Source organism: Astatotilapia calliptera, chromosome 12 (genome assembly GCF_964374335.1).
Source record: "Astatotilapia calliptera chromosome 12, fAstCal68.1, whole genome shotgun sequence".
NCBI classification, from domain to species: Eukaryota; Metazoa; Chordata; class Actinopteri; order Cichliformes; family Cichlidae; genus Astatotilapia; species Astatotilapia calliptera.
The window spans coordinates 16,038,344-16,051,454 of record NC_137433.1 but is presented as its reverse complement, the minus strand read 5'-3'; positions in this window follow the sequence as shown (position 1 = coordinate 16,051,454).

The following is a 13,111-nucleotide window of genomic DNA, read 5'->3' as shown; positions in this document are numbered from 1 at the left end:
TAACGAAGCAAAGTTAAGACATGAGGCTTGTCCCCGAATATCTCCAGACACCCCTGACGCTCACAATTCAAGAATTTCTTTCTCACCTATTACCGTTCTGAAATGAGTTGGACTTGTTTGAGGGTAGGAAATTTGTCCTTCGCTCAGATTTCTTCAGATTTCAAACTGTGGAAATGAACCACTTTTTTCTCTCGTCATAACTTTTTGTTGGATTTCCACAGAGACCTGAAAATTTCCATGATTGTTCACCAAAGCCTGCTGTCTCTTACGGTGAAAGAATGATATTGATACTCCAAATAGATTTCAAGTTACAAAGCGTTGTTTGAGGGCAAGTCAAGGCAGTTTTTGCTTCGCTCTACTCAGTTATGGTGCATTAGAAGTCAAATATCTTTAATAATTCATATTTTAATGATAAATTGTAAACACTGGAAGATTCCCCCATGTCTTCTGAACAAAACGGTGTAAGAATGACCGTTCTAGCCCCTACGGTTAGGAAATTATGGTCATTTGTTTGAGGGGAGTCGTCACTATGAGAAATAGACTGCAATAATCCTGTGCCTCTCTCTGCTGCGTGTGTAAAAAGATGCACCTTTTTTGGCGGGAAAACGTAAACAGCCACTCTGATTGGTGGATTTAAATTCGGCAGCTCTCTCCCTCTGTGTCTGTCTGTGTGTGTGTGTGTGTGTGTGTGTGTGTGTGTGTGTGTGTGTGTGTGTGTGTGTGTGTGTGTGTGTGTGTGTGTGTGTGTGTTTAGTGGGAGAGAGAGGACCCTGCCCTTATTTGGCAGCATGTCATTGTAGGATTTAAATTGAATATAGTTAGACTGATTGACTGGATTAGAGCCTGTGTTTGTGTGTCCCTCTCTGCATTTCTGTTTCAATATGCCTCCATATTTGTAATTTTGTAAGTTATTGCTATTCTGCTAAATCATAGTATTTCTGGTACTTTTTGCTACTTGTGCTAAATACAGTATTTCTGCTAAATTATAGTATTTCTGCTTTATTATACTATTTGTGCTAAAACATAGTATTTCTACTAAATGTAGTATTTCTGCTTTTTATACTATTTGTGCTAAATTATAATATTTCTGCTTTTTATACTATTTGTGCTAAATTATAATATTTCTGCTTTTTATACTATTTGTGCTAAATTATAATATTTCTGCTTTTTATACTATTTGTGCTAAATTATAATATTTCTGCTTTTTATACTATTTGTGCTAAAACATAGTATTTCTACTAAATGTAGTATTTCTGCTTTTTATACTATTTGTGCTAAATTATAATATTTCTGCTTTTTATACTATTTGTGCTAAATTATAATATTTCTGCTTTTTATACTATTTGTGCTAAATTATAATATTTCTGCTTTTTATACTATTTGTGCTAAAACATAGTATTTCTACTAAATGTAGTATTTCTGCTTTTTATACTATTTGTGCTAAATTATAATATTTCTGCTTTTTATACTATTTGTGCTAAATTATAATATTTCTGCTTTTTATACTATTTGTGCTAAATTATAATATTTCTGCTTTTTATACTATTTGTGCTAAATTATAATATTTCTGGTTTTTATACTATTTGTGCTAAATTATAATATTTCTGCTTTTTATACTATTTGTGCTAAATTATAATATTTCTGCTTTTTATAGTATTTGTGCTAAAACATAGTATTTCTACTAAATGTAGTATTTATGCTTAATAATAGTATTTCTATATACTTCTGCCAGGTCCCCAGGCAGCCAATCCTCTGTGAGGACTGAGACATTCAAATTTTCAAATCAGGGCCTGCACAGTTTCCCAGCCAATCAAATAAGTGTCCTGAGGCATTCAAATTTGCATATTGGGGCCTTCGTGGCTTCTAAGCCAGCCAATCATATCTGAGGGCTGAGGAATTCAAATCCACAAATCAGGGCCTGCACGGCTTCCCAGGCAGCCAATCATATATGTGGCCTCAGGCATTCAAATTTGCATATTGGGGGAATTCGTGGCTTCTAAGTCAACAAGTCATCCATGTCGTATATCTCTAAAAATTCACATTTTAATGATAAATTGTTAACACTGGAAGATTCCCCCATCTCTTCTGAACAAAACGGTGTAAGAATGACCGCTCTAGCCCCTACGGTTTGGAAATTATGGTCATTTGTTTGAGGGGAGTCCTCACTATGAGAAATAGGCTGCAATAATCCTGTGCCTCTCTCTGCTGCGTGTGTAAAAAGATGCACCTGTTTTGGCGGGAAAAAGTACACAGGCTCTCTGATTGGTGGATTCAAATTCAGCAGCTCCCAGGCTGACCTAGAAACTTACTTCTCTCTCCCTGTGCATTTTTTTGCTGATTTTTTCATTTAACAAGTATATTTGAGGGACCCTCAGCATGTTCAGCATTTTTTCAGCTGTCCATTTTGCTTTTGCAATTTTTCTGTTTAACTTATTACTATTGTGCTAAATCATACTGTTTCTGCTATTTCATAAGATATTGTGCTTAATATAGTATTTCTGCTTTTAATAGGATTTGTGCTTAATATAGTATTTCTGCTTTTTATAGAATTTGTGCTTAATATAGTATTTCTGCTTTTTATAGAATTTGTGCTTAATATAGTATTTCTGCTTTTTATAGGATTTGTGCTTAATATAGTATTTCTGCTAAATTATAGTATTTCTGCTTTTTATAGTATTTGTGCTAAAACATAGTATTTCTACTAAATGTAGTATTTATGCTTAATCATAGTATTTCTATATATTTCTGCCAGGTCTCCAGGCAGCCAATCCTCTGTGAGGACTTAGACATTCAAATTTTCAAATCAGGTCCTGCACGGTTTCCCAGCCAATCATATATGTGTCCTGAGGCATTCAAATTTGCATATTGGGGACTTCATGGCTTCTAAGCCAGCCAATCATATCTGAGGGCTGAGGAATTCAAATCCACAAATCAGGGCCTGCACAGCTTCCCAGCCAGCCAATCATGTATGTGGGCTCCAGGCATTCAAATTTGCATATTGGGGAATTCGTGGCTTCTAAGTCAACAAGTCATCCGTGTCATATATCTCTAAAAATTCATATTTTAATGATAAATTGTCAACACTTGAAGATTCCCCCATCTCTTCTGAACAAAACGGTGTAAGAATGACCGTTCTAGCTCCTACGGTTAGGAAATTATGGTCATTTGTTTGAGGGGAGTCATCATTATGAGAAATAGACTGCAATGATCCTGTGTCTCTCTGTGCTGCGTGTGTAAAAAGGATGCACCTGTTTTGGAGGGAAAGAGTGCACAGGCTCTCTGATTGGTGGATTCAAATTCAGCAGCTCCCAGGCTGACCTAGAAACTCACTTTTCTCTCCCTGTGTGTGTGTGTGTGTGTGTGTGTGTGTGTGTGTGTGTGTGTGTGTGTGTGTGTGTGTGACAGAGAGAGAGAGAGAGAGAGAGAGAAAGGCTTTTAATGGGATGATCTCATTCTAAGATTTAAATTCAATATATTTAGACTGGTTGACTGAATTGGATCTTGTGTGTGTGTCTCTCTGTGCATGTGTGTTTTCTTATGTGTACATATTTGTGATTGTGTGGCTGTTATAGATTTTTTTGCTGAATTTTTTCATTTAACAAGTATAGTTGAGGGACGTTCAGCATGTTCATCATTTTTTCAGCTGTCCATTTTTGCTTTTCCAATTTTTCTGTTTAAGTTATTACTATTGTGCTAAATCATACCATTTCTGCTATTTTATAAGATTTGTGCCAAATACCGTATTTCTGCCAAATATAGTATTTCTGATTAATTATAGTTTTTTCTACCAAATCATAGTACAGTATTTCTGCTTTTTATAGGGTTTGTGCTTAATAAAGTATTTCTGCTAAATTATAGTATTTCTGCTTTTTATAGTATTTGTGCTAAATTATAGTATTTCTGCCAAATTATAATATTTGTGCTAAAACAGTCTTAATTTAAAATGACAATATTCATAGTTCATCACAGTGTCTCTGGTAAATCACAATATTTCTGCTCTGTTGTACTATTTTTCTAAATCATAGTGTTTCTGTAATGTTTAAGTATTTTTTGCTAAATATATTCTTTCTGTTATCTTATACTATTTCTCCTAAATTCTTGTATTTTTGAGAAGTTATCATGTTTCTGGTAAGTTACAATATTTCTGCTAAATTCTGCTATGCTATTGTATTTCTGCCAAGTATTATGTTTCCTCTAAGATATTGCAGTTCTACTAAGTTATTCCATTTTAGCAAACTTATTTTGCTTCTGCAAAGTTTTTACAATTTCTGCAACTTTTCAGCTTTTTCAGCTAGTTTTTGCATACAGCTTCAGCTTTAAGCATCCACACTGCATTTTCGCAGGAAATGCAAATTTTTCTAGTTATTATTATTATTCTTAGGACTTCCGTACACTTTTCGCCGTAGAACTACTTCCACAATTTTCAGCCGATTTTCACCGTTCAAATTTTAAACTATTCAGCTATTTTTGCTCTTTCCGGCTATGACTTTTGCTATTTTTAACTATTATACTTTTTAAAATATTCCACTTTTTTCCTTTAATTTGTCCCATTGAAATGAATGGGAAACTTCAGCAATTCTGCTAAAATTTGCTTGTTTTTGAAACTTAACTACTTCCTCATACTTTCACCTAGAACAACCATTCAAATTTTAAAATGTTCACAAATTATTGGGCTATTCAGGTATGATTCAGCTTTTTCAAATCTTTTACTGTTTTACTTTTATGCCTCTTAAAGTTTTCAGTTGCAAAATTGTGATTTTTCACAAAATACATGCGTTGTTATGGTTGCTATGCTCTTGGCTTCCAGTGTGTCACTGAAGGTTTTGCAGTCTTCTCTTCATGTCCGAACAACTGTTTGCTACTTGCTCAATTTTCACTCAACTTCCACAAATTATACATCAAAACGTAGGTATTTTTGCTGGCTTTCAGAAAATGTCACTATCATTGTTGTGGTATTCATAGAACTTTCGCAAATCTCCTCAGACTAACACAAGGTCAGAAAACTCTCCATATAAAGTCAATGGAGAGTTTGTTCAAAATCACCGCTCCATTTCTGGAATGAGAGGCATATTCGAATCGTCATATCTCCTTAACGAAGCAAAGTTAAGACATGAGGCTTGTCCCGGCATATCTTCAGACACTCCTGACGCTCACAATTCAAGAATTTCTTTCTCAACTATTACCGTTCTGAAATGAGTTGGACTTGTTTGAGGGTAGGAAATTCGTCCTTCGCTCAGATTTCTTCAGATTTCAAAGTCTGGAAATGAACCACTTTTTTCTCTCGTCATAACTTTTTGTTGGATTTCCACAGAGACCTGAAAATTTCCATGATTGTTCACCAAAGCCTGCTGTCTCTTACGGTGAAAGAATGATATCGATACTCCAAATAGATTTCAAGTTACAAAGCGTTGTTTGAGGGCAAGTCAAGGCAGTTTTTGCTTCGCTCTACTCAGTTATGGTGCATTAGAAGTCAAATATCTTTAATAATTCATATTTTAATGATAAATTGTAAACACTGGAAGATTCCCCCATGTCTTCTGAACAAAACGGTGTAAGAATGACCGTTCTAGCCCCTACGGTTAGGAAATTATGGTCATTTGTTTGAGGGGAGTCGTCACTATGAGAAATAGACTGCAATAATCCTGTGCCTCTCTCTGCTGCGTGTGTAAAAAGATGCACCTTTTTTGGCGGGAAAACGTAAACAGCCACTCTGATTGGTGGATTTAAATTCGGCAGCTCTCTCCCTCTGTGTGTGTGTGTGTGTGTGTGTGTGTGTGTGTGTGTGTGTTTAGTGGGAGAGAGAGGACCCTGCCCTTATTTGGCAGCATGTCATTGTAGGATTTAAATTGAATATAGTTAGACTGGTTGACTGGATTAGAGCCTGTGTTTGTGTGTCCCTCTCTGCATTTCTGTTTCAATATGCCTCCATATTTGTAATTTTGTAAGTTATTGCTATTCTGCTAAATCATAGTATTTCTGGTACTTTTCGGTACTTGTGCTAAATACAGTATTTCTGCTAATTTATAGTGTTTCTGCTTTATTATACTATTTGTGCTAAAACATAGTATTTCTACTAAATGTAGTATTTCTGCTTTTTATACTATTTGTGCTAAATTATAATATTTCTGCTTTTTATACTATTTGTGCTAAATTATAATATTTCTGCTTTTTATACTATTTGTGCTAAATTATAATATTTCTGCTTTTTATACTATTTGTGCTAAAACATAGTATTTCTACTAAATGTAGTATTTCTGCTTTTTATACTATTTGTGCTAAATTATAATGTTTCTGCTTTTTATACTATTTGTGCTAAATTATAATATTTCTGCTTTTTATACTATTTGTGCTAAATTATAATATTTCTGCTTTTTATACTATTTGTGCTAAAACATAGTATTTCTACTAAATGTAGTATTTATGCTTAATCATACTATTTCTGCTTTTTATAGGATTTGTGCCTAATATAGTATTTCTGCTTTTTATAGGATTTGTGCTTAATAATATAGTATTTCTGCTAAATTATAGTATTTCTGCTTTTTATAGTATTTGTGCTAAAACATAGTATTTCTACTAAATGTAGTATTTATGCTTAATCATAGTATTTCTATATATTTCTGCCATGTCCCCAGGCAGCCAATCCTCTGTGAGGACTTAGACATTCAAATTTTCAAATCAGGGCCTGCACGGTTTCCCAGCCAATCATATATGTGTCCTGAGGCATTCAAATTTGCATATTGGGGCCTTCATGGCTTCTAAGCCAGCCAATCATATCTGAGGGCTGAGGAATTCAAATCCACAAATCAGGGCCTGCACGGCTTCCCAGGCAGCCAATCATATATGTGGCCTCAGGCATTCAAATTTGCATATTGGGGGAATTCGTGGCTTCTAAGTCAACAAGTCATCCATGTCGTATATCTCTAAAAATTCACATTTTAATGATAAATTGTTAACACTGGAAGATTCCCCCATCTCTTCTGAACAAAACGGTGTAAGAATGACCGCTCTAGCCCCTACGGTTTGGAAATTATGGTCATTTGTTTGAGGGGAGTCCTCACTATGAGAAATAGGCTGCAATAATCCTGTGCCTCTCTCTGCTGCGTGTGTAAAAAGATGCACCTGTTTTGGCGGGAAAAAGTACACAGGCTCTCTGATTGGTGGATTCAAATTCAGCAGCTCCCAGGCTGACCTAGAAACTTACTTCTCTCTCCCTGTGCATTTTTTTGCTGATTTTTTCATTTAACAAGTATATTTGAGGGACCCTCAGCATGTTCAGCATTTTTTCAGCTGTCCATTTTGCTTTTCCAATTTTTCTGTTTAACTTATTACTATTGTGCTAAATCATACTATTTCTGCTATTTTATAAGATTTGTGCTTAATATAGTATTTCTGCTTTTAATAGGATTTGTGCTTAATATAGTATTTCTGCTTTTTATAGAATTTGTGCTTAATATAGTATTTCTGCTTTTTATAGGATTTGTGCTTAATATAGTATTTCTGCTAAATTATAGTATTTCTGCTTTTTATAGTATTTGTGCTAAAACATAGTATTTCTACTAAATGTAGTATTTATGCTTAATCATAGTATTTCTATATATTTCTGCCAGGTCTCCAGGCAGCCAATCCTCTGTGAGGACTTAGACATTCAAATTTTCAAATCAGGTCCTGCACGGTTTCCCAGCCAATCATATATGTGTCCTGAGGCATTCAAATTTGCATATTGGGGACTTCATGGCTTCTAAGCCAGCCAATCATATCTGAGGGCTGAGGAATTCAAATCCACAAATCAGGGCCTGCACAGCTTCCCAGCCAGCCAATCATGTATGTGGGCTCCAGGCATTCAAATTTGGATATTGGGGAATTCGTGGCTTCTAAGTCAACAAGTCATCCGTGTCATATATCTCTAAAAATTCATATTTTAATGATAAATTGTCAACACTTGAAGATTCCCCCATCTCTTCTGAACAAAACGGTGTAAGAATGACCGTTCTAGCTCCTACGGTTAGGAAATTATGGTCATTTGTTTGAGGGGAGTCATCATTATGAGAAATAGACTGCAATGATCCTGTGTCTCTCTGTGCTGCGTGTGTAAAAAGGATGCACCTGTTTTGGAGGGAAAGAGTGCACAGGCTCTCTGATTGGTGGATTCAAATTCAGCAGCTCCCAGGCTGACCTAGAAACTCACTTTTCTCTCCCTGTGTGTGTGTGTGTGTGTGTGTGTGTGTGTGTGTGTGTGTGACAGAGAGGGAGAGAGAGAGAGAGAGAGAAAGGCTTTTAATGGGATGATCTCATTCTAAGATTCAAATTCAATATATTTAGACTGGTTGACTGAATTGGATCTTGTGTGTGTGTCTCTCTGTGCATGTGTGTTTCCTTATGTGTACATATTTGTGATTGTGTGGCTGTTATAGATTTTTTTGCTGATTTTTTTCATTTAACAAGTATAGTTTAGGGACGTTCAGCATGTTCATCATTTTTTCAGCTGTCCATTTTTGCTTTTCCAATTTTTCTGTTTAAGTTATTACTATTGTGCTAAATCATACCATTTCTGCTATTTTATAAGATTTGTGCCAAATACCGTATTTCTGCCAAATATAGTATTTCTGATTAATTATAGTTTTTTCTACCAAATCATAGTACAGTATTTCTGCTTTTTATAGGGTTTGTGCTTAATAAAGTATTTCTGCTAAATTATAGTATTTCTGTTTTTTATAGTATTTGTGCTAAATTATAGTATTTCTGCCAAATTATAATATTTGTGCTAAAACATAGTCTTAATTTAAAATTACAATATTCATAGTTCATCACAGTGTCTCTGGTAAATCACAATATTTCTGCTCTGTTGTACTATTTTTCTAAATCATAGTGTTTCTGTAATGTTTAAGTATTTTTGGCTAAATATATTCTTTCTGTTATCTTATACTATTTCTCCTAAATTCTTGTATTTTTGAGAAGTTATCATGTTTCTGGTAAGTTACAATATTTCTGCTAAATTCTGCTATGCTATTGTATTTCTGCCAAGTATTATGTTTCCTCTAAGATATTGCAGTTCTGCTAAGTTATTCCATTTTAGCAAACTTCTTTTGCTTCTGCAAAGTTTTTACAATTTCTGCAACTTTTCAGCTTTTTCAGCTAGTTTTTGCATACAGCTTCAGCTTTAAGCATCCACACTGCATTTTCGCAGGAAATGCAAATTTTTCTAGTTGTGTGGATGCTTTAAGCATCCACACTATTGAGTTCCTGTTTCTCTTTATTCTTTATACTTTATTATTATTTTTATTATTCCAGTTGCTTCCGTACACTTTTTGGCACTTAACTACTTCCACAATTTTCAGCCGATTTTCACCGTTCAAATTTTAAACTATTCTGCTATTTTTGCTCTTTCTTGCTATGATTTTTGCTATTTTTAACTATTATACTTTTTAAAATATTCCACTTTTTTCCTTTAATTTGTCCCATTGAAATGAATGGGAAACTTCTGCAATTCTGCTAAAATTTGCTTGTTTTTGAAACTTAACTACTTCCTCATATTTTCACCTAGAACAACCATTCAAACTTTAAAATGTTCATAAATTATTGGGCTATTCAGGTATGATTCAGCTTTTTGAAATCTTTTACTGTTTTACTTTTATGCCTCTTAAAGTTTTCAGTTGCAAAATTGTGATTTTTCACAAAATACATGCGTTGTTATGGTTGCTATGCTCTTGGCTTCCAGTGTGCCACTGAAGGTTTTGCAATTTTCACTTCATGTCCGAACAACTTCTTGCTACTTGCTCAATTTTCACTCAACTTCCACAAATTATACATCAAAACGTAGGTATTTTTGCTGGCTTTCAGAAAATGTCACTATCATTGTTGTGGGATTTATAGAATTTTCGCAAATCTCCTCAGACCAACACAATGTCGGAAAACTCTCCATATAAAGTCAATGGAGAGTTTGTTCAAAATCACGGCTGGATTTCTGTAATGAGAGGCATATTCGAATCGTCATATCTCCCTAACGAAGCAAAGTTAAGACATGAGGCTTGTCCCCGAATATCTTCAGACCCCCCTGACGCTCACAATTCAAGAATTTCTTTCTCACCTATTACCGTTCTGAAATGAGTTGGACTTGTTTGAGGGTAGGAAATTTGTCCTTCGCTCAGATTTCTTCAGATTTCAAACCCTGGAAATGAACCACTTTTTTCTCTCGTCATAACTTTTTGTTGGATTTCCACAGAGACCTGAAAATTTCCATGATTGTTCACCAAAGCCTGCTGTCTCTTACGGTGAAAGAATGATATCGATACTCCAAATAGATTTCAAGTCACAAAGCGTTGTTTGAGGGCAAGTCAAGGCAGTTTTTGCTTCGCTCTACTCAGTTATGGTGCATTACAAGTCAAATATCTTTAATAATTCATATTTTAATGATAAATTGTTAACACTGGAAGATTCCCCCATCTCTTCTGAACAAAACGGTGTAAGAATGACCGCTCTAGCCCCTACGGTTTGGAAATTATGGTCATTTGTTTGAGGGGAGTCGTCACTATGAGAAATAGGCTGCAATAATCCTGTGCCTCTCTGTGCTGCGTGTGTAAAAAGGATGCACCTGTTTTGGCGGGAAAACGTAAACAGCCACTCTGATTGGTGGATTTAAATTCGGCAGCTCTCTCCCTCTGTGTGTGTGTGTGTGTGTGTGTGTGTGTGTGTGTGTGTGTGTGTGTGTGTGTGTGTGTGTTTAGTGGGAGAGAGAGGACCCTGCCCTTATTTGGCAGCATGTCATTGTAGGATTTAAATTGAATATAGTTAGACTGGTTGACTGAATTAGAGCCTGTGTTTGTGTGTCCCTCTCTGCATTTGTTTCAATATGCCTCCATATTTGTAATTTTGTAAGTTATTACTATTCTGCTAAATCATAGTATTTCTGCTATTTTATAAGATTTGTGCAAAATATAGTATTTCTGATTAATTATAATTTTTCTACTAAATCACAGTACAGTATTTCTGCTTTTTATAGGATTTGTGCTAAAACATAATATTTCTACTAAATGTAGTATTTATGCTTAATCATACTATTTCTGCTTTTTATAGGATTTGTGCCTAATATAGTATTTCTGCTTTTTATAGGATTTGTGCTTAATATAGTATTTCTGCTAAATTATAGTATTTCTGCTTTTTATAGTATTTGTGCTAAAACATAGTATTTCTACTAAATGTAGTATTTATGCTTAATCATAGTATTTCTATATATTTCTGCCAGGTCCCCAGGCAGCCAATCCTCTGTGAGGACTTAGACATTCAAATTTTCAAATCAGGGCCTGCACGGTTTCCCAGCCAATCATATATGTGTCCTGAGGCATTCAAATTTGCATATTGGGGCCTTCGTGGCTTCTAAGCCAGCCAATCATATCTGAGGGCTGAGGAATTCAAATCCACAAATCAGGGCCTGCACAGCTTCCCAGCCAGCCAATCATGTATGTGGGCTCCAGGCATTCAAATTTGCATATTGGGGAATTCGTGGCTTCTAAGTCAACAAGTCATCCATGTCATATATCTCTAAAAATTCATATTTTAATGATAAATTGTCAACACTTGAAGATTCCCCCATCTCTTCTGAACAAAACGGTGTAAGAATGACCGCTCTAGCCCCTACGGTTAGGAAATTATGGTCATTTGTTTGAGGGGAGTCGTCACTATGAGAAATAGACTGCAAAACTCCTGTGTGTCTCTGTGCTGCGTGTGTAAACAGAAGCACCTGTTTTGGCGGGAAAAAGTGCACAGGCTCTCTGATTGGTGGATTCAAATTCAGCAGCTCCCAGGCTGACCTAGAAACTTACTTCTCTCTCCCTGTGTGTGTGTGTGTGTGTGTGTGTGTGTGTGTGTGTGTGTGTGTGTGTGTGTGTGACAGAGAGAGAGAGAGAGAGAAAGGCTTTCAATGGGATGACCTCATTCTAAGCTTCAAATTCAATATATTTAGACTGGTTGACTGAATTGGATCTTGTGTGTGTCTCTCTCTGTGCATGTGTGTTTCCTTATGTGTACATATTTCTGATTGTGTGGCTGTTATATACTTTTTTTTGCTGATTTTTTTCATTTAACAAGTATATTTGAGGGACCCTCAGCATGTTCAGCATTTTTTCAGCTGTCCATTTTGCTTTTCCGATTTTTCTGTTTAACTTATTACTATTGTGCTAAATCATACTATTTCTGCTTTTAATAGGATTTGTGCTTAATATACTATTTCTGCTTTTTATAGGATTTGTGCTTAATATAGTATTTCTGCTAAATGTAGTATTTATGCTTAATCATACTATTTCTATATATTTCTGCCAGGCAGCCAATCCTCTGTGCGGACTCAGACACATATCACATATCAGGGCCTGCACGGCTTCCCAGTCAGCCAATCATATCTGAGGTCTTCCGTTTCCTCTCTCGTCATATCTCAGTGACGGTTGTACAAAGAGCAATGAAAATCGCAGTCAAAGTACACCAAAGTCCACTGATTCAGCCAGTAGAAGAATTATGCTTCTAGTCCACCTAGTGTTTGAGTTACACAACGTTTTGTAACTGCAAAAAATGGGGTTTTCCGCCTCTCACCGCGCTCTAATTCTGACTCCTCATCACCCTGTTTTTCAAAGTGGCTCCTCTCTTTCCAAGTGGCGCAGTTGGTAATGACACGGGTCTGCAAACCAAAGGTCGTGGGTTCGATTCCACCTTGGTCAACATGTTTTTTTTTTCCTACAAATTAATACACTGTCACAGACCAGTAATTCATATTCATCATTTATTACAATTCTGCAAACTTTTATGATTTTACCAGCTTTTCTAATATGGACCTCACATTCTTGTTAACACTCCATGGCACAAATACTCTTCCCTTTAGGCTATTTCTCCCATTTTAAAGTATTACTCCTCCATAATTGTATTTCTGTTAAATCAAAGTACTTTTACTACATCTTAGTACTTCTGCTCAATCATAGTATTTCTGCTAAATCATAGTATTTCTGCTACTTTTTGGTACTTGTGCTAAATACAGTATTTCTGCTAAATCATACTATTTCTACTATATTATATTTTTCTTTCTAAATATAGCATTTCTGCTATATAATTGTATTTCTGCTATGTTATAATA